This window comes from Dendrobates tinctorius, unplaced genomic scaffold (genome assembly GCF_039654945.1).
Source record: "Dendrobates tinctorius isolate UK_male_01 unplaced genomic scaffold, ASM3965494v1 ptg000081l, whole genome shotgun sequence".
Taxonomy (NCBI): Eukaryota; Metazoa; Chordata; class Amphibia; order Anura; family Dendrobatidae; genus Dendrobates; species Dendrobates tinctorius.
Window position 1 is genome coordinate 7,949,891 of NW_027361749.1, and position 27,582 is coordinate 7,977,472.

Sequence of the window (27,582 nt, forward strand, 5' to 3'; positions counted from 1 at the left end):
TTCTCATTTTTGCAACACCATTTTATTTTTAGGGACCACTTCACATTTGAAGCCACTTTGAGGGGTCTATATGATAGAAAATACCCAAAAGTGACACCATTCTAAAAACTGCACCCCTCAAGGTGCTTAAAACCACATTCAAGAAGTTTATTAACCCTTTAGGTGCGTCACAGGAATTTTTTGAATATTAAAAAAAAAATGAACATTTAACTTTTTTTCACAAAAAAAATACTTCAGGTTCAATTTTCTTTATTTTACCAAGGGTAACAGGAGAAATTGGACTGCAAAAGTTATTGTGCAATTTGTCCTGACTACGCTGATACCTGATATGTGGGGGGGAACCACTGTTTCGGCGCATGGCAGAGCTCAGAATGGAAGGAGCGCCGTTTGACTTTTTCAATGCAAAATTGGCTGGAATTCAGATCGGACGCCATGTCACGTTTGGCGAGCCCCTGATGTACCTAAACAGTGGAAACCCCCCCAAGTGACCCCATTTTGGAAACTAGACCCCCCAAGGAACTTATCTAGATATGTGGTGAGAACTTTGAACCCACAAGGGCTTCACAGAAGTTTATAACGTACAGCGGTACAATTAAAAAATCATATTTTTTCCACAAAAATGATCTTTTCACCCACAATTTTTATTTTTCCAAGGGTAACAGGACCCTAAAAGTTTTTGTGCAATTTGTCCTGAGTACGCTGATACCCCATATGTGGGTGTAAATGACTATTTGGGCGCATAGCAGAGCTCGGAAGGGAAGCAGCGCCATTTGACGTTTTTGGCTAGAATTGAGATCGGACACCATGTCGCGATTGGAAAACCCCTGATGTACCAAAACAGTGGAAACCCCCCACAAATGACACCATTTTGGAATCTAGACCCCCCAAGGAACTTATCTAGATGTGTGGTGAGAACTTTGAACCCCCAAGGGCTTCACAGAAGTTTATAACGTACAGCAGTACAATTAAAAAATCATATTTTTTCCACAAAAATGATCTTTTCACCCTCAATTCTTATTTTTCCAAAAGTAACAGGACCCTAAAAGATATTGTGCAATTTATCCTGAGTACGCTGATACCCCACATGTGGGTGTAAACCACTATTTGGGCGTATGGCAGAGCTCGGAAGGGAAGCAGCGCCATTTGACGTTTTTGGCTGGAATTGAGATCGGACACCATGTCGCATTAGGAAAGCCCCTGATGTACCAAAACAGTAGAAACCCCCCACAAATGACACCATTTTGGAAACTAGACCCCCCAAGGAACTTATCTAGATGTGTGGTGAGCACTTTGAACCCCCCAGTGCTTCACTGAAGTTTATAACGTCCGGGCGTGAAAATAAAAAAATCGTATTTTTTCCACAAACATGATCTTTTAGTCCCCATTTTTTTATTTTCCCAAGGGTAACAGGAGAAATTGGACCCCAAAAGTTGTTGTCCAATTTGTCCTGAGTACGCTGATACCTCATATGTGGGAGAAAACTACTGTATGGGCACACGTCGGGGCTCGGAAGGGAAGTAGTGACGTTTTGGAATGCAGACTTTGATGGAATGGTCTGCGGGTGTCATGTTGCGTTTGGAGAGCCCCTGATGTACCTAAACAGTGGAAACCCCCCACAAGTGACCCCATTTTGGAAACTAGACCCCCTAATGAACTTATCTAGATGTGTGGTGAGCACTTTGAACCCCCCCAGTGCTTCACAGAAGTTTATAACGACCGGGTGTGAAAATAAAAAAATCGTATTTTTTCCACAAACATGATCTTTTAGTCCCCATTTTTTTATTTTCCCAAGGGTAACAGGAGAAATTGGACCCCAAAAATTGTTGTCCAATTTGTCCTGAGTACGCTGATACCTCATATGTGGGAGAAAACTACTGTATGGGCACACGTCGGGGCTCGGAAGGGAAGTAGTGACGTTTTGGAATGCAGACTTTGATGGAATGGTCTGCGGGTGTCATGTTGCGTTTGGAGAGCCCCTGATGTACCTAAACAGTGGAAACCCCCCACAAGTGACCCCATTTTGGAAACTAGACCCCCTAATGAACTTATCTAGATGTGTGGTGAGCACTTTGAACCCCCCAGTGCTTCACAGAAGTTTATAATGACCGGGCGTGAAAATAAAAATATCGTATTTTTTCAACAAACATCATCTTTTAGTCCCCATTTTTTTTATTTTCCCAAGGGTAACAGGAGAAATTGGACCCCAAAAGTTGTTGTCCAATTTGTCCTGAGTACGCTGATATCTCATATGTGGGAGAAAACTACTGTATGGGCACACGTCGGGGCTCGGAAGGGAAGTAGTGACGTTTTGGAATGCAGACTTTGATGGATTGGTATGCGGGTGTCATGTGCGTTTGGAGAGCCCCTGATGTACCTAAACTATTGAAACTCCCCACAAGTGACCCCATTTTGGAAACTAGACCCCCCACGGAGCTTATCTAGATGTGTGGAGAGCACTTTGAACCCCCAAGTGCTTCACAGAAGTTTATAACGCCTGGGCGTGAAAATAAAAAAAACATTTTTTTCCGCAAAATTATATTTTTGCCCCCAGTTTTTTATTTTCCTAAGGGTAACAGGAGAAATTGGACCCCAAAAGTTGTTTTGTAATTTGTCCTGAGTAGGCTGATACCCTACATGTGGGGGTAAAACACTGTTTGGGCACATGGCAGAGCTTGGAAGGGAAGGAGCACCATTTGACTTTTTCAATGCAGAATTGGCTGGAATTGAGATCAGACGCCATGTTGCCTTTGGAGAGCACCTGATGTGCCCAAACAGTGGAAACCCCCAATTATAACTCCAACCCTAACCTCAACACACCCCTAACCCTAATCTGAGCCCTAGCCCTAACCCTATCCCTAACCCTAACCCTAGCCCTAACCCTAACCCTAGCCTTAACCCTAGCCCTAACCCTAGCCCTAACCCTAGCCCTAACCCTAACCCTAGCGGGAAAATGGAAATAAATACATTTTCTTTTAGTTTTATTATTTTTCTCTAACTAAGGGGGTGATAACGGGGGGTTTTATTTACGATTTATGGCGGTTTTTATGTTTGGCGGCTGTCGCACGCTAAAAGACGCTTTTTATTGTAAAAATAGTTTTTGCATCACCACATATTGTGAGCTATAATTTTTCCATATTTTGACCCACCGAGTCATGTGAGGTCTTATTTTTTGCGGGACGAGTTGACGTTTTTATTGGTACCATTTTCGGGCACGTGACATTTTTTGATCGCTTTTTATTCCGATTTTTGGGATGCAGAATGAACAAAAACCAGCTTTTCATGAATTTCTTTTGGGTGGTGCGTTTACACCGTTCCGCGTGCGGTAAAATTGATAACGCGTTTTTATTCTTCGGGTCAGTACGGTTACAGCGATACCTCATTTAGGTCGTTTTTTTATGTTTTGTCGGTTTTTTGCAATGAAAACTATTTTATATAAAAAATAATTATTTTTGTATCGCTTTATTCTGCGAGCTATAACTTTTTTAGTTTTTTGCGGATGATGCTGTATGGTGGCTCGTTTTTTGCGGGACAAGATGACGTTTTCAGCGGTACCATGGATATTTATATGCGTCTTTTTGATCGCGCGTTATTGCACTTTATGTTCGGTGGTATGATAATAAATCATTATTTTTTGCTTCGTTTTTTATTTTTATTTTTTAAGGGGTTCGCTAAAGGGGTTAACTAATGGGACAGTTTTATAGGGCAGGTCATTACGGACGCGGCGATACCAAATATGTGTACTTTTATTGTTTTGTTTTTTTTTTATTTTCAAAAAATGGATTTATTGGGGAATATTTTTTTTTTTTTAACTAATTTATTTAGCGATTTTTTTTAAATTATTTTTAACACTTTTTTTTTTTTTTTTTTTTACTTTATTACCTTGTCCCAGGTGGGACATCACTGTCCTGTGACAGATCGCTGATCTGTCACATCACAGATCACTGTGACAGATCAGCGATCTGTCACAGGCACTGCTGCAGACTTCCTCATGCCTGCGCTTTGCAGGCACTGAGGAAGCCAGCTTCCTCAGGCCCCCGAAGGCCCCCGTCGCCATCTTGGATTCGGGGGCCTGGAGGAAGGGAGTCCCCCGCAGCAGCGCTGCACATTGCGCTGCCGTGGGGGGCTCAGGGAAGCACGGAGGGAGCCCCCTCCCTGCCGATGCTTCCCTTTAACCCCCGGTACACCGCGATCGCGTTTGATCGCGGTGTGCAAGGGGTTAACGTGTCGGGGGCGGTCCGTGACCGCCCCTGACACATTGTGCCGGGTGTCAGCTATGATAATTAGCTGACACTCGGCCGCGATCAGCGGCGCTCACCACGTGGGCGCCGCTGATCGCGATGACGTAATATTCCGTCCATGGTAATTAGGTCCATGGTCACATGGACGGAATATTACGTCAATTGTAGGTAAGGGGTTAAAAGACGGGATGGGTGCATCCAACATGAGTGGGAAAAACGAGGTTGTGGTAGAAGGGGGAATAGGCTGGGTTAGGTGGTAATGTTACTGAAAGCTCTACTAAACAAACACCGTCTTGTCCTCTCTAAAGATAACTGACAATATCTGTTACTGGATGGGCTACTCTACTCTCTTTCTTTGGCAGCTGCACAGCGGTACGCCTAAGGCCTCTTGCACACTTCAGTCTTTTGACGTCAGTCAAAATCCGCCCTTTTTTAGAAAAAAATGGATCCGTCGTTATTTTTGGCGGAATCCATTTTGTTCTCATAGACTTGCATTAGTGGCGGATTGCAACAGATGGTCATCCGTTGCATCCGTTTTTTCACTGATCCGTCTGAATTTCAGCTTTCGCCGTCTGGAGTAGATGGACTTTGCAACGTTTTTTTGTCTGCGTTGAAAAGACGGATTGTGACGGATTCGTTGCAGTCTGCCATTGGCTAGAATGGAAGCCTATGGGCAGCGGATCCGTTGCAATCCGTCAAATGACGGAATCCGGCAACGGATTCCGCTTTTTTAACCGCTTACCTACAATGGACGTAATATTCCGTCCATGTGACCCTGGACCTAACTACCATGGACGGAATATTACGTCCCAGCGATCAGCGGCGCCCACGTGGTGAGCGCCGCTGATCGCGGCCGGGTGTCAGCTAATTATCATAGCTGACACCCGGCACAATGTGTCAGGGGCGGTCACGGACCGCCCCGACACGTTAACCCCTTGTACACCGCGATCAAACGCGATCGCGGTGTACCGGGGGTTAAAGGGAAGCATCGGCAGGGAGGGGGCTCCCTCCGTGCCTCCCTGAGCCCCCCACGGCAGCGCAGTGTGCAGCGCTGCTGCGGGGGTCTCTTTCCCTACAGGCCCCCGGATCCAAGATGGCGACGGGGGCCTTCGGGGGCCTGCAGGGAGCTGACTTCCTCACTGCCTGCAAAGCGCAGGCATGAGGAAGTCTGCAGCAGTGCCTGTGACAGATCGCTGATCTGTCACAGTGATCTGTAATGTGACAGATCAGCGATCTGTCACAGGACAGTGATGTCCCACCTGGGACTAGGTAATAAAGTAAAAAAAAAAAAAAAAAAAGTGTTAATAATAATTAAAAAAAATCGCTAAATAAATTAGTAAAAAAAAAAAAAAATATTCCCCAATAAATCCATTTTTTCAAAATAAAAAAAACAAAAACAATAAAAGTACACATATTTGGTATCGCCGCGTCCGTAGCGACCCGCCCTATAAAACTGTTCCATTAGTTAACCCCTTTAGCGAACCCCTTAAAAAATAAAAATAAAAAACGAAGCAAAAAATAATGATTTATTATCATACCACCGAACAAAAAGTGCAATAACGCGCGATCAAAAAGACGCATATAAATATCCATGGTACCGCTGAAAACGTCATCTTGTCCGGCAAAAAACGAGCCACCATACAGCATCATCCGCAAAAAAATAAAAAAGTTATAGCTCGCAGAATAAAGCGATACAAAAATAATTATTTTTTATATAAAATTGTTTTCATTGCAAAAAACCGACAAAACATAAAAAAACGACCTAAATGAGGTATCGCTGTAACCGTACTGACCCGAAGAACGGGTTATCAATTTTACCACACGCGGAACGGTGTAAACGCACCCCCCAAAAGAAATTTATGAAACGCTGGTTTTTGTTCATTCTGCGTCCCAAAAATTGGAATAAAAAGCGATCAAAACATGTCACGTGCCCGAAAATGGTACCAAAGAAAACGTCAACTCGTCCCGCAAAAAATAAGATCTCACATGACTCAGTGGGTCAAAATACGGAAAAATTATAGCTCACAATATGTGGTGATGCAAAAACTATTTTTACAATAAAAAGCGTCTTTTAACGTCTGACAGCTGCCAAATATAAAAACCGCCATAAATAGTAAATCAAACCCCCCATTATCACCCCCTTAGTTAGGGAAAAATAATAAAACTAAAAGAAAATTTATTTATTTCCATTTTCCCGCTAGGGTTAGGGTAGGGCTAGGGTTAGGGTTAGGGTTAGGGCTAGGGTTAGGGCTAGGGTTAGGGCTAGGGCTCAGATTAGGGTTAGGGGTGTGTTGGGGTTAGGGTTGGAGTTATAATTGGGGGGTTTCCACTGTTTGGGCACATCAGGTGCTCTCCAAAGGCAACATGGCGTCTGATCTCAATTCCAGCCAATTCTGCGTTGAAAAAGTCAAATGGTGCTCCTTCCCTTCCAAGCTCTGCCATGCGCCCAAACAGTGTTTTACCCCCACATGTAGGGTATCAGCCTACTCAGGACAAATTAAAAAACAACTTTTGGGGTCCAATTTCTCCTGTTACCCTTAGGAAAATAAAAAATTGGTGGCAAAAATATAATTTTGCGGAAAAAAATGTTTTTTTTATTTTCACGCCCAGGCGTTATAAACTTCTGTGAAGCACTTGGGGGTTCAAAGTGCTCTCCACACATCTAGATAAGTTCCGTGGGGGGGTCTAGTTTCCAAAATGGGGTCACTTGTGGGGAGTTTCAATAGTTTAGGTACATCAGGGGCTTTCCAAACGCACATGACACCCGCAGACCAATCCATCAAAGTCTGCATTCCAAAACGTCACTACTTCCCTTCCGTGCCCTGACGTGTGCCCATACAGTAGTTTTCTCTCACATATGAGGTATCAGCGTACTCAGGACAAATTGGACAACGACTTTTGGGGTCCAATTTCTCCTGTTACCCTTGGGAAAATAAAAAAAATGGGGACTAAAAGATGATGTTTGTTGAAAAAATACGATATTTTTATTTTCACGCCCGGTCGTTATAAACTTCTGTGAAGCACTGGGGGGTTCAAAGTGCTCACCACACATCTAGATAAGTTCATTAGGGGGTCTAGTTTCCAAAATGGGGTCACTTGTGGGGGGTTTCCACTGTTTAGGTACATCATGGGCTCTCCAAAAGCAACATGACACCCGCAGACCATGCCATCATAGTCTGCATTCCAAAACGTCACTACTTCCCTTCCGAGCCCCGACGTGTACCCATACAGTAGTTTTCTCCCACATATGAGGTATCAGCATACTCAGGACAAATTGGACAACAACTTTTGGGGTCCAATTTTTCCTGTTACCCTTGGGAGCATAAAAAAATTGGAGACTAATTGATCATGTTTGTGGAAAAAATACGATTTTTTTATTTTCATGCATGGGCATTATAAACTTCTGTGAAGCCCTTGGGGGTTAAAAGTGTTCACCACACATCTAGATAAGTTCCTCAGGGGGTCTAGTTTCCAAAATGGGGTCATTTTTGGGGGGTTTCCACTGTTTAGGTTCATTAGGGGCTCTCCAAAGGCAACATGACACCCGCAGACCATTCCATCAAAGTCTGCATTCCAAAACGTCACTACTTCCCTTCCGAGCCCCGACGTGTCCCCATACAGTAGTTTTCTCCCACATATGGGGTGTCAGCGTACTCAGGACAAATTGGACAACAACTTTTGGGGTCCAATTTCTCCTGTTACCCTTGGGAAAATAAAAAAATTGGGGACTAAAAGATGATGTTTGTGGAAAAAATACGATTTTTTTATTTTCACGCCCGGACGTTATAAACTTCAGTGAAGCACTGGGGGGTTCAAAGTGCTCACCACACATCTAGATAAGTTCCTTGGGGGGTCTAGTTTCCAAAATGGTGTCATTTGTGGGGGGTTTCTACTGTTTTGATACATCAGGGGCTTTCCTAACGCGACATGGTGTCCGATCTCAATTCCAGCCAAAAACGTCAAATGACGCTGCTTCCCTTCCGAGCTCTGCCATGCGCCCAAATAGTGGTTTACACCCACATGTGGGGTATCAGCGCACTCAGGATAAATTGCACAATATCTTTTAGGGTCCTGTTACTTTTGGAAAAATAAGAATTCAGGGTGAAAAGATCATTTTTGTGGAAAAAATATGATTTTTTAATTGTACCGCTGTACGTTATAAACTTCTGTGAAGCCCTTGGGGGTTCAAAGTTCTCACCACACATCTAGATAAGTTCCTTGGGGGGTCTAGATTCCAAAATGGTGTCATTTGTGGGGGGTTTCCACTGTTTTGGTACATCAGGGGTTTTCCAATCGCGACATGGTGTCCGATCTCAATTCTAGCCAAAAACGTCAAATGGCGCTGCTTCCTTTCCGAGCTCTGCTATGCGCCCAAATAGTCATTTACACCCACATATGGGGTATCAGCGTACTCAGGACAAATTGCACAATAACTTTTAGGGTCCTGTTACCCTTGGAAAAATAAAAATTGGGGGTGAAAAGATCATTTTTGTGGAAAAAATATGATTTTTTAATTGTACCGCTGTACGTTATAAACTTCTGTGAAGCCCTTGTGGGTTCAAAGTTCTCACCACATATCTAGATAAGTTCCTTGGGGGGTCTAGTTTCCAAAATGGGGTCACTTGGGGGGGTTTCCACTGTTTAGGTACATCAGGGGCTCTCCAAACGCGACATGGCGTCCGATCTGAATTCCAGCCAATTTTGCATTGAAAAAGTCAAACGGCGCTCCTTCCCTACTGAGGTCTGCCATGCGCCAAATCAGTGGTTCCCCCCCCACATATCAGGTATCAGCGTACTCAGGACAAATTGCACAATAACTTTTGCAGTCCAATTTCTCCTGTTACCCTTGGTAAAATAAAGAAAATTGAACCTGAAGTATTTTTTTTGTGAAAAAAAGTTAAATGTTCATTTTTTTTTTAATATTCAAAAAATTCCTGTGACGCACCTAAAGGGTTAATAAACTTCTTGAATGTGGTTTTAAGCACCTTAAGGGGTGCAGTTTTTAGAATGGTGTCACTTTTGGGTATTTTCTATCATATAGACCCCTCAAAGTGGCTTCAAATGTGATGTGGTCCCTAAAAATAAAATGGTGTTGCAAAAATGAGAAATTTATAAATGAGGGACAGAAAGAGCATGTGCTCCCGTGGATGGGAAGCTCTGCATTATATGGCCTCTCCTCCTCTTCCTCCACTTTAACATCACACACAGTACAATCCTCAGAGGTGGCACCCCAATTTACCTTGTTTCCCTCCGCATCACAACTCTCCAACCACTCACGTAACTGTGGAGAGCTGCAGATGGGCGAGTCTGCAGAGCTGTTCACATATTGTATTCTATGGGTATCAGAGGTCTGCTCCAAAGATCCACAGAATCAAGAGCATCTGCACTGATGCCCAATTTTATTTTCACTTGGATCCAGGGTTGGACGAAGTAGGGTCTGAGCAGAATCCAGACCCTCATCCACCAGATGGTAACCCCCGGGGTTAGAGGTGATACTGATGAGACTCAGATACCTGAGGCTCATGCGGATTGTACTGTGGTGTCAGGGCAGTAAGAGGAGGATGATGACTCTCAGGGTGAGCAGTGTGAGGGATGACATTGATGTTGTAAATCCCACTTGGTGTGGATCCAGAGGCATGCAGTTGAGTAGCTCAGCGAGTAAGTTACATTGTGACTTGCCACACAGACACTAAGTGATGCAACCAAGCACTGCATCATCAGCCATAACATAGGGTTGCCTAACCTGGGTCTTTTTTGAGACTGCAAAGGATGACCCAGCTCACATTATCTGGCAACTTTGCAAAAAAAAAAAACTCAGTAGAGGCAAAAATTGCAATAATTTGACTACTACATGCATGAACCAGCACATGCACTATCAACATGCATTAGTCTGGGAATCTTACTGTGCTAAAATGCAGACTAGCAGGCCTCACCAACCACTGGCTGTGCCATCAACCGCATCTGCTGTTTCTACCTCCTCTGTCACCACGGCAAGCATTCTCACACAGGTTTCCGGACGCAGAACCTCCACTTCTTGTTTACCCCTTACAGTCAGGGTGAGTGAGAACCCGTCAGCTGTTATGGAAGAGGAAATGTCTGCTGTTTTTGTTTCACCGAGCACACCACATCTTACTCAATCCAGTGGATAGCACTGCAGCCTTGCCGCGCTGGAGTCCTGGGTTCGAATCCCACCAAGAACAACATCTGCAAGGAGTTTGTATGTTCTCCCCGTGTTTGTGTGGGTTTCCTCCGGGTACTCCGGTTTCCTCCCACATTCCAAAGACATACTGATAGGGAATTTAGATTGTGAGCCCCATCGGGGAGAGTGATGATAATGTGTGCAACCTGTAAAGTGCTGCGGAATATGTTAGTGCTATATAAAAATAAAGATTATTATTATTATAAATCCACCATAACATCTCTGCCTGCATCTCACTCACAGTCCAGCAGTTTGTCATGTTCACCCTACTCCATGCTATCTCAGCATAGCAGCCAGCCCACGGCCCCGCAGTTGTAGGCACATAAAAAATGTTTTCTCCTCCACATGCCAAAGCTAAGAGCTTGAACTCCACCATCTCCAATCTGTTGGCCACATAAATGCTGCCTTTCTGTCTGGTGGATAAAGATGGTTTCTGAAAGCTAATGGCTGTCTCAGTTCCCCTGTACCAGTTGCCCAGTCGCCATTACTTCTCTAAGAAAGCTGTGCCTGTGCTAAACCAGTATGTTGCAGACAACATCACCTGTTCCTTGAAAAACTATGTTTGCCACTGACAAGTGAATGAGTAAATGAATGTGGATCGCCCGCCAGGGCAGTGGGGTACTCGGTAGCGGGCCGATGTCTCAGAGGGAAGTGTCACAGTAGCGGTGACCCGATCCGTGGCCCTGGGCATCCATGTAAAAGGGGTTGAGCGTGGCTGATTAAAGTTTATAAGTGGATGATACGTGACGCCACCTGTGGTGCTCGGCAATGAAGGGGTTAAGCCGGCGCTGCAGGCAGATCCTCTGGGACAGATGGTGTGGTGCAGCAAGATGTAAGAGCTCCCCACAGGTAGAGCTGTAGTCCCAGGGCAGTAACGATGGGTGTTGAGGAAGAGGGTGCATTGGTAGGCACAGAGATGTAGCAGTGATGAAGGGGTTTGCAGGAAGAAGACAATGACACAACAGGGTGCAGTTTCTTTTACCTTTACTTTGCTTTGCAAATGCAGTCCAGGATCCAGATTACAGATGGAAAAGGAGTTGGCCAGCCTGAAAGCAACTTAGGAATCTCTCTATGCAGATGGGTTGTGTAGTCTCCTTTCTAGCGCTTATTTGAGGTACATGCAGTAAAGAGTTACATTGAAGTTCCTCTTGCTTGCTCTCTTTTAGAACCCCCTCGTATGGCAGACAGCTGTAGCCTCCTTCTTCTGGCTCACACGTTGCTGTTGTGCCTCCGAGTTTTATGTGGGAACAGAGCATTTACAGCTTCCTATTCCTCTGGTTTCTGCTGCAGGAACATCAGTATCCATACAACCTCGGAGCCCGGACTCCGGAACATGCGCTGCGCTAGAAGTGAGCCTGAACTTTGTTCAATCCTCCAGCTCTTCTTCTCCCCCCGTCCACACACTCGCCCTCCTCACATGAACGAACTAACTTCCCCTTCCTGGCCTCCAAAGAGCAGCTCCTCCCCCAGTTTTGGTTCAGAGCTCCCTCTGCTGGCCTGGAGTGGGAACCGTGCTGTGTGTTGAATTTACCTGACAGAGAGACCCTTTATTGCTTCCAAGCCTGACATCACACTCCCTAGGAGGAAGGTAATGCCACTGTGGCGACCATACTCCTGGGGGTGCCACATTCCCACCTAGTGCAATTCAGTACTCCTGGACTGAAGAAAACATGCAAAACATATTAACAAATGAACAATTGTCAATGTAACAAGATTTCAAAAATGAAAAATTACAAAAACCAAAGCTCAAAAATAGTCCTGATGACGATTAGTCCATGCGTCAATGTCCATGGTCCATTTCCTGAGCAGTCGGCAAACTATGTACAAGTAGAGTTTTGACCTAACATAGTCCTGTGACCCAATTGTCCATCAAAAACAAACTGATGTTTCCAAAAGGTTCTTACAGAGTCTCTGTAGGCACATAAGCTTGAAAATGATGCATATTTACAGTTAACCATTTACATAACTTATTTATATGTGAAACCTTAGGGGTGGTATATCTTGGGTACTACAGACAGACCTACATAGCACTGGTGTTGTTGGGGACCTTACTGGATGCCTTGTGTTAACTACTGGTGTAGTGTGTGTTGTACTGGCTACACTACTGGTGGTTCTGCGTAGCACAGGGACACAAAATTTCCTAGGACCACTTCTACTCACTGTGGGCATGACAGATTCACCACTGGCAGGGTGAGAATTCTCTTGCTCCACTGCTGGTGTGGCATCCACTGCCTGTACATGCTGGTTTTAAGGGTGCTCTTGAATCACTTCTTCTTGCACTACCAGTTGGGGAAAGGTCAAAACTGGCACCACTATGGCTGGATTTGCTCTAGGCCAATTTGCAGGGAATTCTCCGAGTACAGTGCTGACCTTTTCTTCTTCCTCTGTGGACTGAAGGTTGTTTTGCTCTTCCATTCTGTCCTTTAGTTGGTCAGGGCACAGTTTCAGATGATCCCTCGACACTGCTGATGAGGTTTCTCCTCCATCCTTACTGATAAGGCACACTTTGGTTTTGTCAAAGTTTGATGGTAGGACGGTGTAGGGTTCAGCTTCCCATTGGTCATCCAATTTATGCATCCTTCTTTTCCTCTTTAGGATTTGTTCTCCTGGTGACAAGGGAACTGCAGGTGCATGTTGATTGTAGTTCTTTTCCTGTTTTTGTCTCGCCTGAGCTAAACTCTTTTCTACACACTCTTGTACTCTATGGTACTGCTGCTGCCGCTCTGTATCCCAGTCAGCATCTGGTGATGTCACCTCAGGTGCAAGGACTCCCATATCCAAATCAATAGGCAGCTGTCATGGTTTGAACAGGGTTCTTGCCCTGCACTCACAGGGTTAAGTGTTTGTGGCCTCTTTCTGGATCTGGGAGGGGTATTTATACTCACTCTTTACCAGGGTTCTCTGTCAGCTATACTGTTGTTCTGGTGTGTCTGACCCCTGGTGTGCATGTATTCTGCGTTGCTTGTTTGCTTTCCATGTATGATCCGGTCCGTTCCCTCACTCTGTACTCCGTCTCTTGTTTTGGTACTATTGTCTTTTCTGGTTCTGACCTCCTGGCTTGGCTATTGTTACTCCGTTACAGTTTGTACCTATTGTACCGTCTATTGCCCGTTCTGGTTTTCTGATCTATTGCTACGTCCTGACTATCCATTCTGTCTAACCCTTTGGTACTGTATTGCTATCTCGTGCTTTGACCCGGCTTGATCTAGTTTCTGTCTCTGTCTATGCCCCTTGGTAACATTGCCCTGTAGTTACCTTTCTAGGAGTTTCCCTGCAGCTCCTGGCTCTGTGGAGTTGAGGCCAAGCCCCCAGCAGTCACGTGCTTCAGGTCCTGTGAGCTTGGAGCATGCATCGTCACCACTGAGACCCCGCTCTCCGCAGGTATCTTTGTGCACAGTCTTTGTACTCAGGACACGCGCACTGGCTCAGTGAGCAAGTGCAGTGCGGTGTTCCTGACAGCAGCTTGCCAGGCCTCGCTCCCATTAGGTAGGCTGGAGTGCAGTTGGTGGAATTCACAGGAATGTGATTGTAGAGGTCTACCAGATCTCGCAACTTCTCTGGCCACAGATTCCTCTCTTCCAAAGGCAAGGTCTTCAGTAGATCGATCACCACTTGATTCATCTTTTCATACATGCTATTGGTCTGTGGATGGTACGGCGTTGTCCTGATCTTCTTGCAACCGTACAAATTACAGAATTCCTGGAACACTTCTGCCTCAAAGGCTGGACCTTGATCTGTAAGCACTCGCTTGGGATATCCGTGTGGTCGACAAAAGTGCTGTTGGAATGCTCTAGCTGCTGTCCTGGCTGTTTGATCCTTGACAGGCACAGGAATCTCGAGTAGTGGTCAACGATGGTAAGAGCATAAACGTAGCCTGAACGGCTTGGGACTAGCTTCACATGGTCCAGGGCGACCAACTCAAGTGGCTGTTTGGTTATTATTGGCTGAAAGGAGCTCGCTGGCTGTTACGGTCCTTCCTGCGCAGGTTGCATTGTCCACACTCCCGGCACCAATTTTCAATGGCCTTCCTCATACCAGCCCAATAGAATCTCTCCCGGAGCAAGGCCTCCAACTTCTTCCATCCAAAGTGTCCAGCTCCATTGTGGTATGCTTCCAAGACCATTGATGCCTCCCTCTTTGGGACTACCACCTGCCAGACCAACTCATGAGTGCGGGCATTGATACTCCTCTGACACAGTTTTCCCTCATAGATGAACAGCCGGCCTCTTTCCTTCCACAACTGCTGGGTTTCTTCAGGAGCAACCGTCTGTTAATCACTCCTTGAGCACGTTGGGACGCAATTAGCCAGTGAAAGGCAGGTAACTCTATTTCTTCAAATCCCTCAGGGTCTTCTCCTGCATCTGGCAGATTGGGCATTCTGGACAGCGCATCAGCATTGGCATTCTTGTGCCCCACTCGGTACTTGATGGTGAATTCATAGTTAGACAGCCGGGCCATCCATTGCTGCTCCAGTGCACCTAGTTTGGCAGTTTCCAAGTGAATCAACGGGTTGTTGTCCGTGAAGATGGTAAACTTGGCTGAAGCTAGGTAATGCTTGAATCGTTCAGTCACAGCCCAGACTATGGCAAGGAACACCAGTTTGAAGGAACTGTAGTTGTCAGGGTTCCTTTCAGTGGGACGAAGCTTCCTGCTGGCATAGGGGATCACTCTTTATTTGCCATTCTGTACCTGTGACAGTACTGCTCCCAGTCCCACGTTGCTGGCATCAGTATACGAAACAAATGCTTGGTCATAATCTGGGTAGGCCAGAACTTCATCTCCTGTGAGAGCCATCTTCAGTCGAGTGAAGGACCTCTCCAGTTCCTCATTCTATTCAAATGTAGGACTCTTCTCCCTAGCTTTCTTGGGCTGGCCCACCAGAAGATTTTGCAAAGGCGTGGCTATCTCAGTGAAACCTTTGATGAACCTTCGGTAGTAGCCTACCAACCTAAGGAATTGACGTACCTCATGGAGGTTGTTGGGCTTCTGCCAGTCCCGGATGACAGTGACTTTGTCAGGATCCAGTGCCACACCTCCTGCACTCACTACATGACTGAAGTACTGTACCTTGGGCTTCAGGAGGTGGCATTTGGATGGCTTCACTTTCAGGCCAAAGTTGGACAAGGCTTCAAACACCTCAGCCAGGTGCTTCAGATGGTCTTCATAAGGCTTGGAGAAAACAATGACATCATCAAGGTACAACAGGACTGTCTCGAAGTTCTTGTGTCCAAGACAGCACTCCATTAGCCGTTGAAATGTCCCTGGGGCGGTGCAGAGCCCGAACGGCATGTAGTTGAACTCGCAGAGACCCATTGGTGTAGTAAACACTGTTTTCTCCTTCTGCCTCTGCCACGGGAACCTGCCAATACCCACTAGTGAGATCTAAGGTGGAAAAATAGTTAGCAGTTTTAAGTGCGGCTAATGACTCCTCAATTCTGGGTAATGGGTAGGCATCCTTATGTGTAATGCTGTTAATTTTTCGGTAATCAACACACATTCTCATGGTACCATCTTTCTTTTTCACAAAGACTATTGGAGCTGCCCAGGGGCTACAACTGTCTCTGATCACCCCAGCCTCCTTCATTTCCCGCAACATACTTTTGGCACATTGATATTGTGTTGGGGATATAGGCCGGTACCTTTCTTTAATGGGTGGATGATGTCCAGTGGGGATATGGTGTTGAACCCCTTTTGCCTTCCCAAAGTCTAGAGGGTGTTTACTGAATACCTGCTCATACTCCTGAGTCACTCGGTAAACCCCACTCCTTTGGTATGAAGGGGTGGAGTCAGTTCCCACCTGCAGCTGCTGACACCACTCCTCCAGCTGCCTTACAGAGCCATTGTCCTCTGCCTGGTCGGACGAGACCAAGGGCTCTGCTGCATGTATTGTGTTGATACTGATGGTAAGCAGCTTACCAACTGTGGCATACCGAGGTATTGTGGCCTTCTCTTCCCCACAATTCAAGAGGTGTACAGGTACTCTCCCTTTGCGGACATCAACTACCCCTCTGGCTGTCAGGACAGTGGGCCGGCTATCAGAGTACACTGGCTCTACCAATGCTTGGTAATCTTTTCGTCTGAGGCCTATGGCTGCCCGACACCAAACTAACATTTCACATCTGTGGGGTATCGCAATAGGGAAAGAATCACTCACTCTGACGCTGCCAATTTCTCCACCAGACAGTTCTACCTGCTGTCTTTGCATCAGAGCCTTGAACTCCTTCTGCAGGACTCGTTGTTCACTGGAACCAGCAGTCTCGGCTACCTGTTGCAACAAAACAATAACCTCTGCAAGACAATTTTCAATCACATTAGTACCTAGGGTCATCATTGGGTTACTTTCTCGTCGATCAATGTCTACAACTATCAGACCTTGAGATTTTAACTCTACTTACCCCACTTTATTGGTAATCTCTTTACATCCTACTTGTGGCAAAGACTGACCATTGCTGGCAACTACTGTCAGTTCATCTCTTGAGCCACGGGTAAGTTAGGAGTCAGCCCAATACCGCTTGTAAAGGATATATGGCATAGTTGTCACCTGAGAGTCAGTGTCCAGCAAAGCGTTCATGGGGATGCCGTCAATCACCACTGGGAGGACCGGTCGCCCTCCAACATACTTGGCTCGCCAGTTCTTTGGGTCTTGTGGTCCTACTCCTGGGGGTTGACCCTCTGCCCCAGGGGTTGCTCGTTTAAATAACAGAATATTGCGATGTGGCCTGCCTTGTGGCAGTGATGACAGATGGGACGTCCGTCCTGGTCATAGCGATAGTTGTTTCTCCCTCGGAGTGGCGGCATCCTCTTCTTCCGTAGCCATGGGACATCCTCTGGACTGGAGACCAGCTGGATCTTCTTCTTTGAGGACACCTGCATGGACTGCACAGTTTTGGCAACTGCAGCCATACTTTTGGCCAGCTTTTGGACCTGAAGGCACAGTTCTGTAGATGGATCATTAACCAGAGTCTGTGCATCAGCCCCCACAGGGCTGGGAGGGAAAGATGCTGCTTCTTGGTGGTATGTGATCGCTGGGTGCCTAGGGGGAGCTGGACGGCTGACATTTGGTTCATGCAGCACCCGGATAGCCCTGTCTTTGAAGTCTGCAAAGTCTAGGTCAGGGTTTTGTAGGGCTATGATGCGCAGCTGTGCTCTGTGGGTACTGGATAGGAGTCCCTCAATAAATTGCTCCTTTAACAGTCTGTCTCCATCTTTCATACTGTCTGGGTCAATCTGCTTTATGGCTCGCAGCGCCTCCTGCAGGTTAAGAGCATAGTCCCATATACTGTCCTGCACTCTTTGCTTACACCCAAAGAATCTCATTTTTAGTTCAGTTGCAGTGCGGGTGTCAAAGGTGCTTCTTAGCTTAGCCTGAATCTTTTTAACAGTCTCTTTATCAGTGTCCTGCCAGGACTTTACTTCTCTTTGCGCTGCACCAGTTAGCTGCCCAATAAGGATGTTCACTTTTTGGCTTTCAGACAGAGGATACACTTCAAACAAACTGCACAGTCTCTCTTTAAATTCACTCAGGATATGTGACTCCCCTGAGTACTGCGGTAACCAGGCTGCTCCCGGTATATAGGGCTTGGACAGCGGCATTATGGGGACTGCTGTGATGGGCGCTTGTTCCTGCTGCGCTCTGGAAGCGGCGCTGGCCGCTGAATTCTGCGGTGCCATTGGGGCTGCAGCTGCGCTGGTCCCTGCATCATGCAGCGCTGTGGGGGGTGCGGTGGCGTTCACCGCTGCATCTTCTCTTGCCTCAGACATTCTCCTCCCCCCTAGTTAATGTTGGCCAGGCCCTGGGTTGCGCTGGCTTACCGGTTGCCGCTCCGCAGGCTGGATGATCGGGGAACGCCGGTGTTACGTGCTACAGAACCACTCAGCACCCAGAATATGTTGTGCAGTTATATGTATGTATAATAGGTTCTATGTGAGATGCATGTCCCTAATGCATCAGCCCACAGGCTGCGCCCCTGGGCAGAGGGCACACGATATTTTCCTTTTGTCCGCCATCCCCCCACCTTTGTAATTCCCACAGTAACCATCGGCAGGCTCCGGCCACCTGCGGCTTTTGTAATGCATGTCTGGCCTGCCGCATTTCTATTGGCCTGCCCTCTGTATCTGTGTGATATATTTTGTGTCCTGTGAGTAAAGTGTTGTCTGACTGGAAATACGTGGAGAAGCAGTGATGTTTTATATGCGCCCATGTAACCAAGGAATTCCAGCCAGCGTCATTCATTCAGACTCCAGCCAACACAGAGCGAACCTCCGAAAACACGGGGTGGAACTGAAAGAGGTAATCCAGCTTGGTAGACCCCGTTACACTGGTGGCAGCAGCGGGATATGATACCCCTTCTACAGGAGGAAAGGAATGAATGGAAAATAACTACCAGAAGTTAAAGAGGACTACATTAAAAGATCTGGTGGAAGCCCGAGGGTTGATCGCCAGCAACAAAACAAAAGCAGATTTGATAGCAGCCATCATGGAACGCGACAGTGCAGCGCCCCCCCAATGTGAATGTGGAGGAGATTGAATTCCAGAGGGAGGTAAAGAACAGACTGGCGTTCTATGGCCCAAACCCTGCAGTAGAGATCATACGAGAGGTGATGGCTGATGTGCGTACTGATTTGAAGGAAAAGATGGCCGAGCGGACCAGGATAGAGCTAGCCAAGATGGAGATGGCAGAGCGGACCAAAGTGGAGCTGGCCAAGATGGAGATGGCAGAGCGGAGAGAGGAGAGTCAGCGAGCAGGGGGAGCTCTGGCCTTCGACCAGGTACCTTCAACAGTAAGCCACAAAAAGATCCAGTATAATGCCTTTCGACAGTTGGGGGAGGCAGAGGAAGACATTGATGGCTTTCTGCAGGACTTTGAGCAGCAGTGTGCCCTTCATCAAGTGAAGCCGGAGGAACGGGTTCAGATTCTGGCCAGCAAGCTGACAGGCTGGGCAGCGGATGCCTATCGCACGGTACCTGATGAGGACTGTATGGACTATGAGCGGATCAAAGAAGTGATCTTTGCCCGGTATGCGCTGACACCAGAGGTATACCGCCAAAAGTTCCGCGGACTTATAAAACGCGTAACCAATACCCACGCTGAATGGGCCTGTAAATTACGGCGGTCACTGCTACAGTGGGTACAAGGGAGCCAAGCAACTACTAAGGAGGACGTCCTCCAGCTCTTCCTGTTAGAACGATTCTTTAATGGACTAAACCCCGAGACACAGGAATGGCTTCGGGACAGGCGGCCAACAACTCTTGAGGAAGCCGCTCGTCTGGCCGATGAACATCATGATGCCAGGAGGCTGCAGTTGTCCGGATGAAAGGTGGTCACTAGGGGCCCGCCAATGGACCTGGAGGGCCCCAAACCACCGAAGATTGTAGGGGGACCAGCTAGAAACCCGGCCTACCACAATCCCCCTGGGGTGCGATGCCACACCTGTCGTCAGCTGGGCCACCTGCAAAGACAATGTCCCAACCGGACTCAGCATACCCAGTGGCCAAAGGTGGGAACAACTACCTTCAGCCGGGCTGCTGTACACTGCTACCAAGGTGAAGCTGACCCGGCATTGGGGGCTACGACTAACCAAGGGGTGGAAGAGATGGAGGAAGAGCTGCATGAAGTAGACCCCGTGCAGGCAGCCCGGGCAGATAATCGACAACAGCATCGACAGGTCGTGTGGGTTAATGGGAAACGTATGCAGGGACTAAGAGATTCTGGGGCAACTTTGACCATTGTGAAGCCTCATCTCGTCCGGGACCAAGAGAAGACGGACCGGACAGTGGCAGACCGTGTAGCAGGGGGAGCTATACATCGACTGCCCACTGCCAGGATTCACCTGAACTGGGGAGTCGGGGATGGCCTTGTTGAGGTCGGCTTGATGGAGGATTTGCCTGCAGACGTCTTGCTGGGAAATGACTTGGGGCTCATGTTGTCTGCATTCTCGGTGGCCCCTCTGGCTGAGACCTATCCTGTGACCACCCGGAGACAAGCTCGAGCTGCGGAGGCGGAATCACACTCAGAGGAGGCTCAGGTAAGACATCCCAGCCCTACACGTATTCCCACAGCCAGACACATTTCTTGGGCCACCCCAGATGAATGTAAGAGGGAGTTACTTGAGGATCCTTCATTAGAGGGATATCATGAGAAGGCACAGGAGGGGAGAGGAGTACTGGAAGGGAAACAGTTTGTATGGAAGCAGGGACTCCTCTACCGGATCACAGAGCAGCACCACACAGGGACGAGCCCCACTATAAAACAGCAGCTGGTAGTTCCCAAGAAGTATAGGCAGGAGTTACTGCGAATCTTTTATGATATACCCTTGGCCAGGCACTTCGGCGTCAGTCGCACCAGGCATCGTCTGACACAAAACTTCTTTTGGCCGGGAGTAACCTATGATGTTCATCAGTACTGCCAGACCTGTGACAGTTGTCAGCGCATTGGCAAGAGAGGGGATCGATGCAAGGCCAAATTACGCCCCCTTCCCATTGTGGAGGAACCATTTAGCCGAGTAGCGGTTGATCAGATAGGGCCGTTAGCCAAACCCAGTCCGTCCGGGAAAAGGTATATATTGACAGTGGTAGATTATGCCACACGGTATCCAGAGGCGGTTGCGTTACCTAACATACTGGCAGAGACGGTGGCGGCCGCCCTGCTCCAGGTTTTCTCACGGGTTGGATTTCCCCGGGAGATTATCTCGGACCAGGGTACCCAGTTTACAGCAGAGGTGACCAACCAACTGTGGAAGCTGTGCGGCGTAAAGTCCATTAGAAGCGCCCCGTACCACCCGCAAACCAATGGGTTGTGTGAACGCTTTAACGGGACATTAAAACAGCTCATTGGGACTTTTACCAGGACCTACAGGGACTGGGAGAAATTCTTGCCACACCTCCTGTTTGCCTATCGGGAGGTGCCCCAAGAATCCACGGGGTTCTCCCCGTTCGAGCTGTTATACGGGAGACGGGTAAGGGGACCCCTAGACTTAGTGCTGGAACACTGGGAGGGGGAGGGCCTCATAGAAGTGGTACCTATTGTACCCTATGTGCTGGAATTCCGGGACCGCCTACAGGAGCTGACCCAGGTTGTACGTGAGAACCTGCAGGCGACCCAGCGGTGCCAGCGTGTATGGTACGATTGGAGGGCCAGAGAGCGCACTTTGGAAATAGGACAGAAGCTCCTGGTGTTAGAGCCCACTAAGCAGAATAAGTTTCAAGCTGCATGGCAGGGGCCCTACCAAGTAGTGGGGAAAATAGCCGACACAACCTATAATGTCGCCGATTGTGATGACCCCAGGGTTATCCGCATGTTCCACGTGAATATGCTGAAGCCCTACCGGGAGCGCCCTGAAGAGGTAGTGGCCATCTGTGCACCTGAAGCAGAGGATTTAGCCGGACTTCCCTTGCTGGATGTCTTAGGGGAAAGGACTCAGTGTAAAACATGGGACCAGGTACACTTGGGTGAAGACCTAGGCCCCCGGGAGAGACAGCAGGCGGAGGCATTGTTGACGCTGCGACAGAGGAGGTTTTCAGAGAGACCGGGGTACACTCGCCTGGCACAACACAAGGTTGAGACCCAGGATCAGACCCCCCTACGACAAAACCCCTTCCGCGTCCCTGAGTCTGTACGAGAGGGGATGCGACAAGAGATACAAGAGATGCTGCGTTTCGGGGTCATTGAAGAGTCAGATAGTCCCTGAGCATCCCCCGTAGTGTTAGTGCCCAAGAAGGATGGGACTACACGGTTTTGTGTAGACTATCGTAAGCTCAATGAGAAAACAGTGACGGATGCATACCCTATGCCGCGTGTGGATGAGTTGTTAGACTGGCTGGTGGGGGCAAAGTATTTGACCACCATCGATCTATGCAAAGGCTACTGGCAGTTTCCCCTTAATCCTGACGCCATTCCCAAGTCGGCATTTGTCACCCCGTTCGACTTATTCCAGTTTCGAGTTATGCCATTCGGGATGAAGAATGCCCTGGCGACCTTCCAAAGGCTGGCTGACCGGCTTCTGGATGGTCTCCAGGACTATGCTTGTGCCTACCTGGACGACATCGCCATCTACAGTGCGACATGGGAAGAGCATCTAAATCACCTAGAGACAGTATTGGACAGGATCCACCAGGCCGGAATCACCCTGAACCCAAACAAGTGTCACGTGGGCAAAGCAGAGGTTCAGTATTTAGGGCATTGGGTGGGAAGTGGGAAACAGCGACCAAAACCAGCCAAGATTGAGGCCATAGCCAAATGGCCCATCCCATGCACTAAAACCCAGGTCATGGCGTTTCTAGGGACAGCGGGGTATTACAGGAAATTCGTTCCCAATTACAGCAGCGTAGCCAAGCCCCTCACTGATCTGACCCGTAAGAACCAACCCCGCCAGGTAACCTGGACCTCAGAGTGTGAGGAAGCCTTCCGCCAACTAAAGGACGCCCTCACCAATACCCCTGTATTGGCCGCAACCGATCAAACTAAACGTTTCCTGGTTCACACAGACGCTTCTATGTTTGGATTGGGGGCAGTACAGAGCCAAGTCGCGCCGGACGGCCAAGAACACCCGGTAGCTTACCTGAGTCGGAAACTACTCCCCGTGAAGTAAGCTATGCGGCCATCGAGAAGGAGTGCCTGGCGGTAGTATGGGCACTCAAGAAGTTGCAACCATATTTGTATGGAGGACAGTTTTCCCTCCTAACGGACCATAATCCCCTAGTCTGGCTTAATCGGGTCTCCGGAGACAACGCCAGATTGCTGCGGTGGAGTTTAGCCCTACAACCTCTGGACTTCACCATCCACCACAGACCCGGCAAACAAAACGGTAACGCCGATGGACTAAGTCGACAAACGGAACTTGTACCAACCCCATAAACTTCGGTCATCCCCAAACCGATCCGTTGAGGATCAGACTGTGTATGCCGATCGCGTCGCTGAAAAGGGGAAGCCGTGTTACGTGCTACAGAACCACTCAGCACCCAGAATATGTTGTGCAGTTATACAGTATGTATGTATAATAGGTTCTATGTGAGATGCATGTCCCTAAAGCATCAGCCCACAGGCTGCGCCCCTGGGCAGAGGGGACACGATATTCTCCTTTTGTCCGCCCTCCCCCCACCTTTGCAATTCCCACAGTAAACATCGGCAGGCTCCGGCCACCTGCGGCTGTTGTAATGCAGGTCTGGCCTGCCGCTTTTCTATTGGCCTGCTCTCTGTAACTGTATGATATATTATGTGTCCTGTGAGTAAAGTGTTGTCAGACTGGAAATACGTGGAGAAGCAGTGATCTTTTATATGCGCCCATGTAACCAAGGAATTCCAGCCAGCGTCATTCATTCAGACTCCAGCCAACGCAGAGCGGACCTCCGAAAACACGGGGTGGTACTGAAAGAGGTACTCCAGCTTGGTAGACCCCGTTACAGCCGGGACTGCAGGCCTCTACTTCTCACTTCCCGCGTGCTGGTCTCTTCCCGCGCAGCACTTCACTTTTTGCGCTTTCCAGCCGTCTCCGCCCACAACGGCCCGCCCCTTTGGCTTCCCGCGTGCACCAAGTGGCAAGGTAATGGCGGCAATGGCGCAATAGGCCTATAGCACACAACACAGTCTCTGGCACACAGGACCCGGGGACACTGGGCTTTCTAAATCCTGTTCGTGATGCCAAAATGGATCGCCCGCCAGGGCAGTGGGGTACTCGGTACCAGGACGGTATCTCAGAGGGAAGTGTCACAGTAGCAGTTACCCGGTCTATGGCCCAGAGCGTCCATGTAAAAGGGGTTGAGCGTGTCTGATTAAAGTTTATAACTGGATGATCCTCTGGGACAGATGGTGTGGTGCAGCAAGATGTAAGAGCTCCCCACAGGTAGAGCTGTAGTCCCAGGGCAGTAATGATAGGTGTTGAGGAAGTGGGTGCAGTGTTAGGCACAGAGATGTAGCAGTGATGAAGGGGTTGCAGGAAGAAGGCAATGACACAACAGGGTGCAGTTTCTTTTACCTTTACTTTGCTTTGCAAGTGCAGTCCAGGATCCAGATTACAGATGGAACAGGAGTTGGCCAGCCTGGAAGCAACTTAGGAATCTCTCTATGCAGATGGGTTGTGTAGTCTCCTTTTTAGCGCTTATCTGAGGTACATGCAGTACTGAGTTACACTGAAGTTCCTCTTGCTTGCTCTCTTTTAGAACCCCCTCACATGGCAGACAGCTGTAGCCTCCTTCTTCTGGCTCACACGTTGCTGTTGTGCCTCCGAGTCTTATGTGGGAACAGAGCATTTACAGCTTCCTATTCCTCCGATTTCTGCTGCAGGAACATCAGTATCCATACAACCTCGGAGACCGGACTCCGGAACATGTGCTATGCTAGAAGTGAGCCTGAACTCTGGTCAATCCACCAGCTCTTCTTCTCCTGTCCACACACTTCGCCCTCCTCACATGAACTAACTAAATTCCCCTTCCTGGCCCCCAGAGAGCAGCTCCTCCCCCAGTTTTGGCTCAGAGCTCCCGCTGCTGACCTGGAGTGGGAACCGTGCTGTGTGTTGAATTTACCTGACAGAGACCCTTTATTGCTTCCAAGCCTGACATCACACTCCCTAGGAGGAAGGTAATGCCACTGTGGCGACCATACTTCTGGGGGCGCCACAAATGGATCAGGGTCCCTTGAGCTGACGGGCGGCAAACTCTCCAATCCAGAGGAAGCAATAAGTGGTTCTTTCTTCCTACAATCGGGTACCGTAGAAGCAGGCGTCCCAGAAACGCTGGTCACCTTCTCTCTTACGTCGGGAGCTTGTGGTGGGCAAGGTAACAATTTACTCTGGTGGGCCCCTCGAGCAGACATCCCTTCTTCTCCTTTGGGTCGAGACGTGCAGACGGGACCTTCTGACCCAGGACGAAGTTCCACCAGACTCGCCTCCACTCGCCTGGACAGTGCAGACATCTCACCGCAGACAGTCGACACCTTCTTCATCTCCTCTCGGCGTTTGACGTTGTGACTCTGTCTGGCTCTGGGTTTGGTTCCCCTCTTCTTGACGTAACTTTTCTCCCAGGGGCAGCATTCTCTCCAATTAGCAGGTCCTTCGGAGGGATAAGCGGATTTTCTCCGTCGTCTGTCTCGGGTAGGGTAACTTCTGGAAAGGTGTCCCATTCCTCCACACGTCCAACACCCGCTTCTGGGCCTGTCTGGTGGATGCGTCAGTCTGGATCATCGACCTCTCCAAGAGGCATACCGCCTTTCTTTTCGCTCTACATTCCACAAACTGGGAGCAAATTTTGGGACAACTGCTGAGGTGCTTCTGAAGCTCCGCACCTCCCCTCTGACTTCTTCCGCCTTTAGCCGTGAGTTACCTTGGAGTAGGACGCTGTACTCCAGGACTGCAGCAAGGGTTTCTTTCAGGCCTTCAACTTCTTCCCAAATTCTTCTCATTCCCTGCCGCAATTCGCAGGACCACTTTGGCTCTTCCTCGTTCGGGGTGTGTAGTCTGCAACACCGGACCATCTCTGTCAAGGCTGCAACCCCTGCTCCTGATCGCTTATGTGCACCTCTGCCCCGATTTCTGCAAAAGTCATGTGTGGGTTAGCTCGCAGGCGCTAACGCAAAGCCCGCCCAAAGCCCGCATCTCTAAGGCCCATCACTAATTGGTCTCGCAGCACTATGTCGGGGGGTCCTATGCCTATGCCGTATTTCTTAAGAATTGTAGTGTGTAGCTCCTGTAGCGCATTCATGTACTGCATCACAGTCTCCTCCTCTCTTTGAATACACCTATATAAGCACGTGCATAACTCTCCTACGTCCTTGGGATCTCCATGTGTCTCTTCTAGCATTTTCAGTACTTTGTCAAAGGTGTCTCGCTCATGGGGAGGTTGTAGCATGACGGAATCCCTGGCCTCTCCGTCTACAGCCATCAGGGCAACGTCTGCCGCTAACGCAGTAGTCATGGGATACATCCTCATCATTCCCCTGACCCGCTCAGTCCAGCTCCATAATAGAATGTTGCTCCCTGTAAAGTTGAGGAGATTACCCCAAATTATCCTCAGCGGCATACTGGCCCTTGGAGCACACCCCAACCACTTGGTCTGCCACCTTTGCGTCCGTAGACTGCATCCTGCCGACTACGCCAAGTGTAAGGGTAACAAGCAGGAACGCGGGATGCAGTTACGGGATGCAGGCAACAGAGCAAGGGTTAACAGGTTTATTTACACGGGAATACTCCATGCAGGGAGGTAAAAGGTGGAACAGCATAAATGGCAATAGGTTTTGCAAGGTGAAGTACAACGGTACAATTTTTGGCAGTTCAGTAGCAAATGTATAAGGAAATCCCAAAACTGCAGCTCCTGCTGCGAACTCAATGGTGCCAGCAGTGGCCGACGCAGTGTCCTTTAATGGGGTTCAATAGAACAACAACACCCCCCATCTTCTGGTGACAGTGGTCGGTCTGCGGTACGTGCCACTGCGCCTAGTCCATATACTGTAAGTCCATATACTGTAGTTTCCTACAAAGTTAAGGGCCACGACAACTGTCTACGCTCGACGAGACTCCTGCACAGCTCTCCTTACAGTCTCAGTCAAGCGTTCTGTGCCTTGCTTCCTGACAGTCACTGAGCTCAAGCTGTACGTCCCTTTTCTCTCTGGTCCCCACTGTTGGTAGCGGGCGACGACTGGCACTGGCTCGCACACTGCTGATGCTCTCAGTACTTGGCACTTCTCTCTCTGGCTGCTGCATGGCTGGCTCAGCTCTACTCGGTCTGCACGTCTCAGCTCTATGTACATGGCTCGGTTCTGCACAGAGTATACAGCCCTGCTCTGCTCTGCTTTGTACGGCTCCGCAGTGGTCTCTCTCTCCAGCGTGCTACTGTACATGCTTGGCTCTGTAGGTGACAGGGCTCTCTCTATGCCGACTGCTGCAGCATAGGTACTCTCTGAGGCTCCTAGATACCCAATGTTTACATTGGAAACCAGCGTCCAGTGTCGCTGATCGCTGGTCTCTTGCTGCCACAGGCAGCGATGCGCGCTGGCCAGCGGGAGACCAACGATCATAAAATGGCCCTGGGCGATCAAGCGCGATCAGCGATACCCGGCAGGAGGGCCGGTCGCTGATCCATGTCACACACAGCGATCTTTTTGAAAAAAAAGCTAATTTAGAAATTGAGTGCAGCAACACATATCAAAAAATTGGGTC

General features: G+C 48.5%; 1 protein-coding gene across 2 annotated transcripts in view; it reads left to right on the forward strand.

Moving 5' to 3' along the window:
* LOC141096868 (meprin A subunit beta-like) overlaps positions 1 to 27,582 on the forward strand; it is a 177,791-nt gene that overhangs the window by 18,509 nt on the left and 131,700 nt on the right. The window lies entirely within an intron of this gene.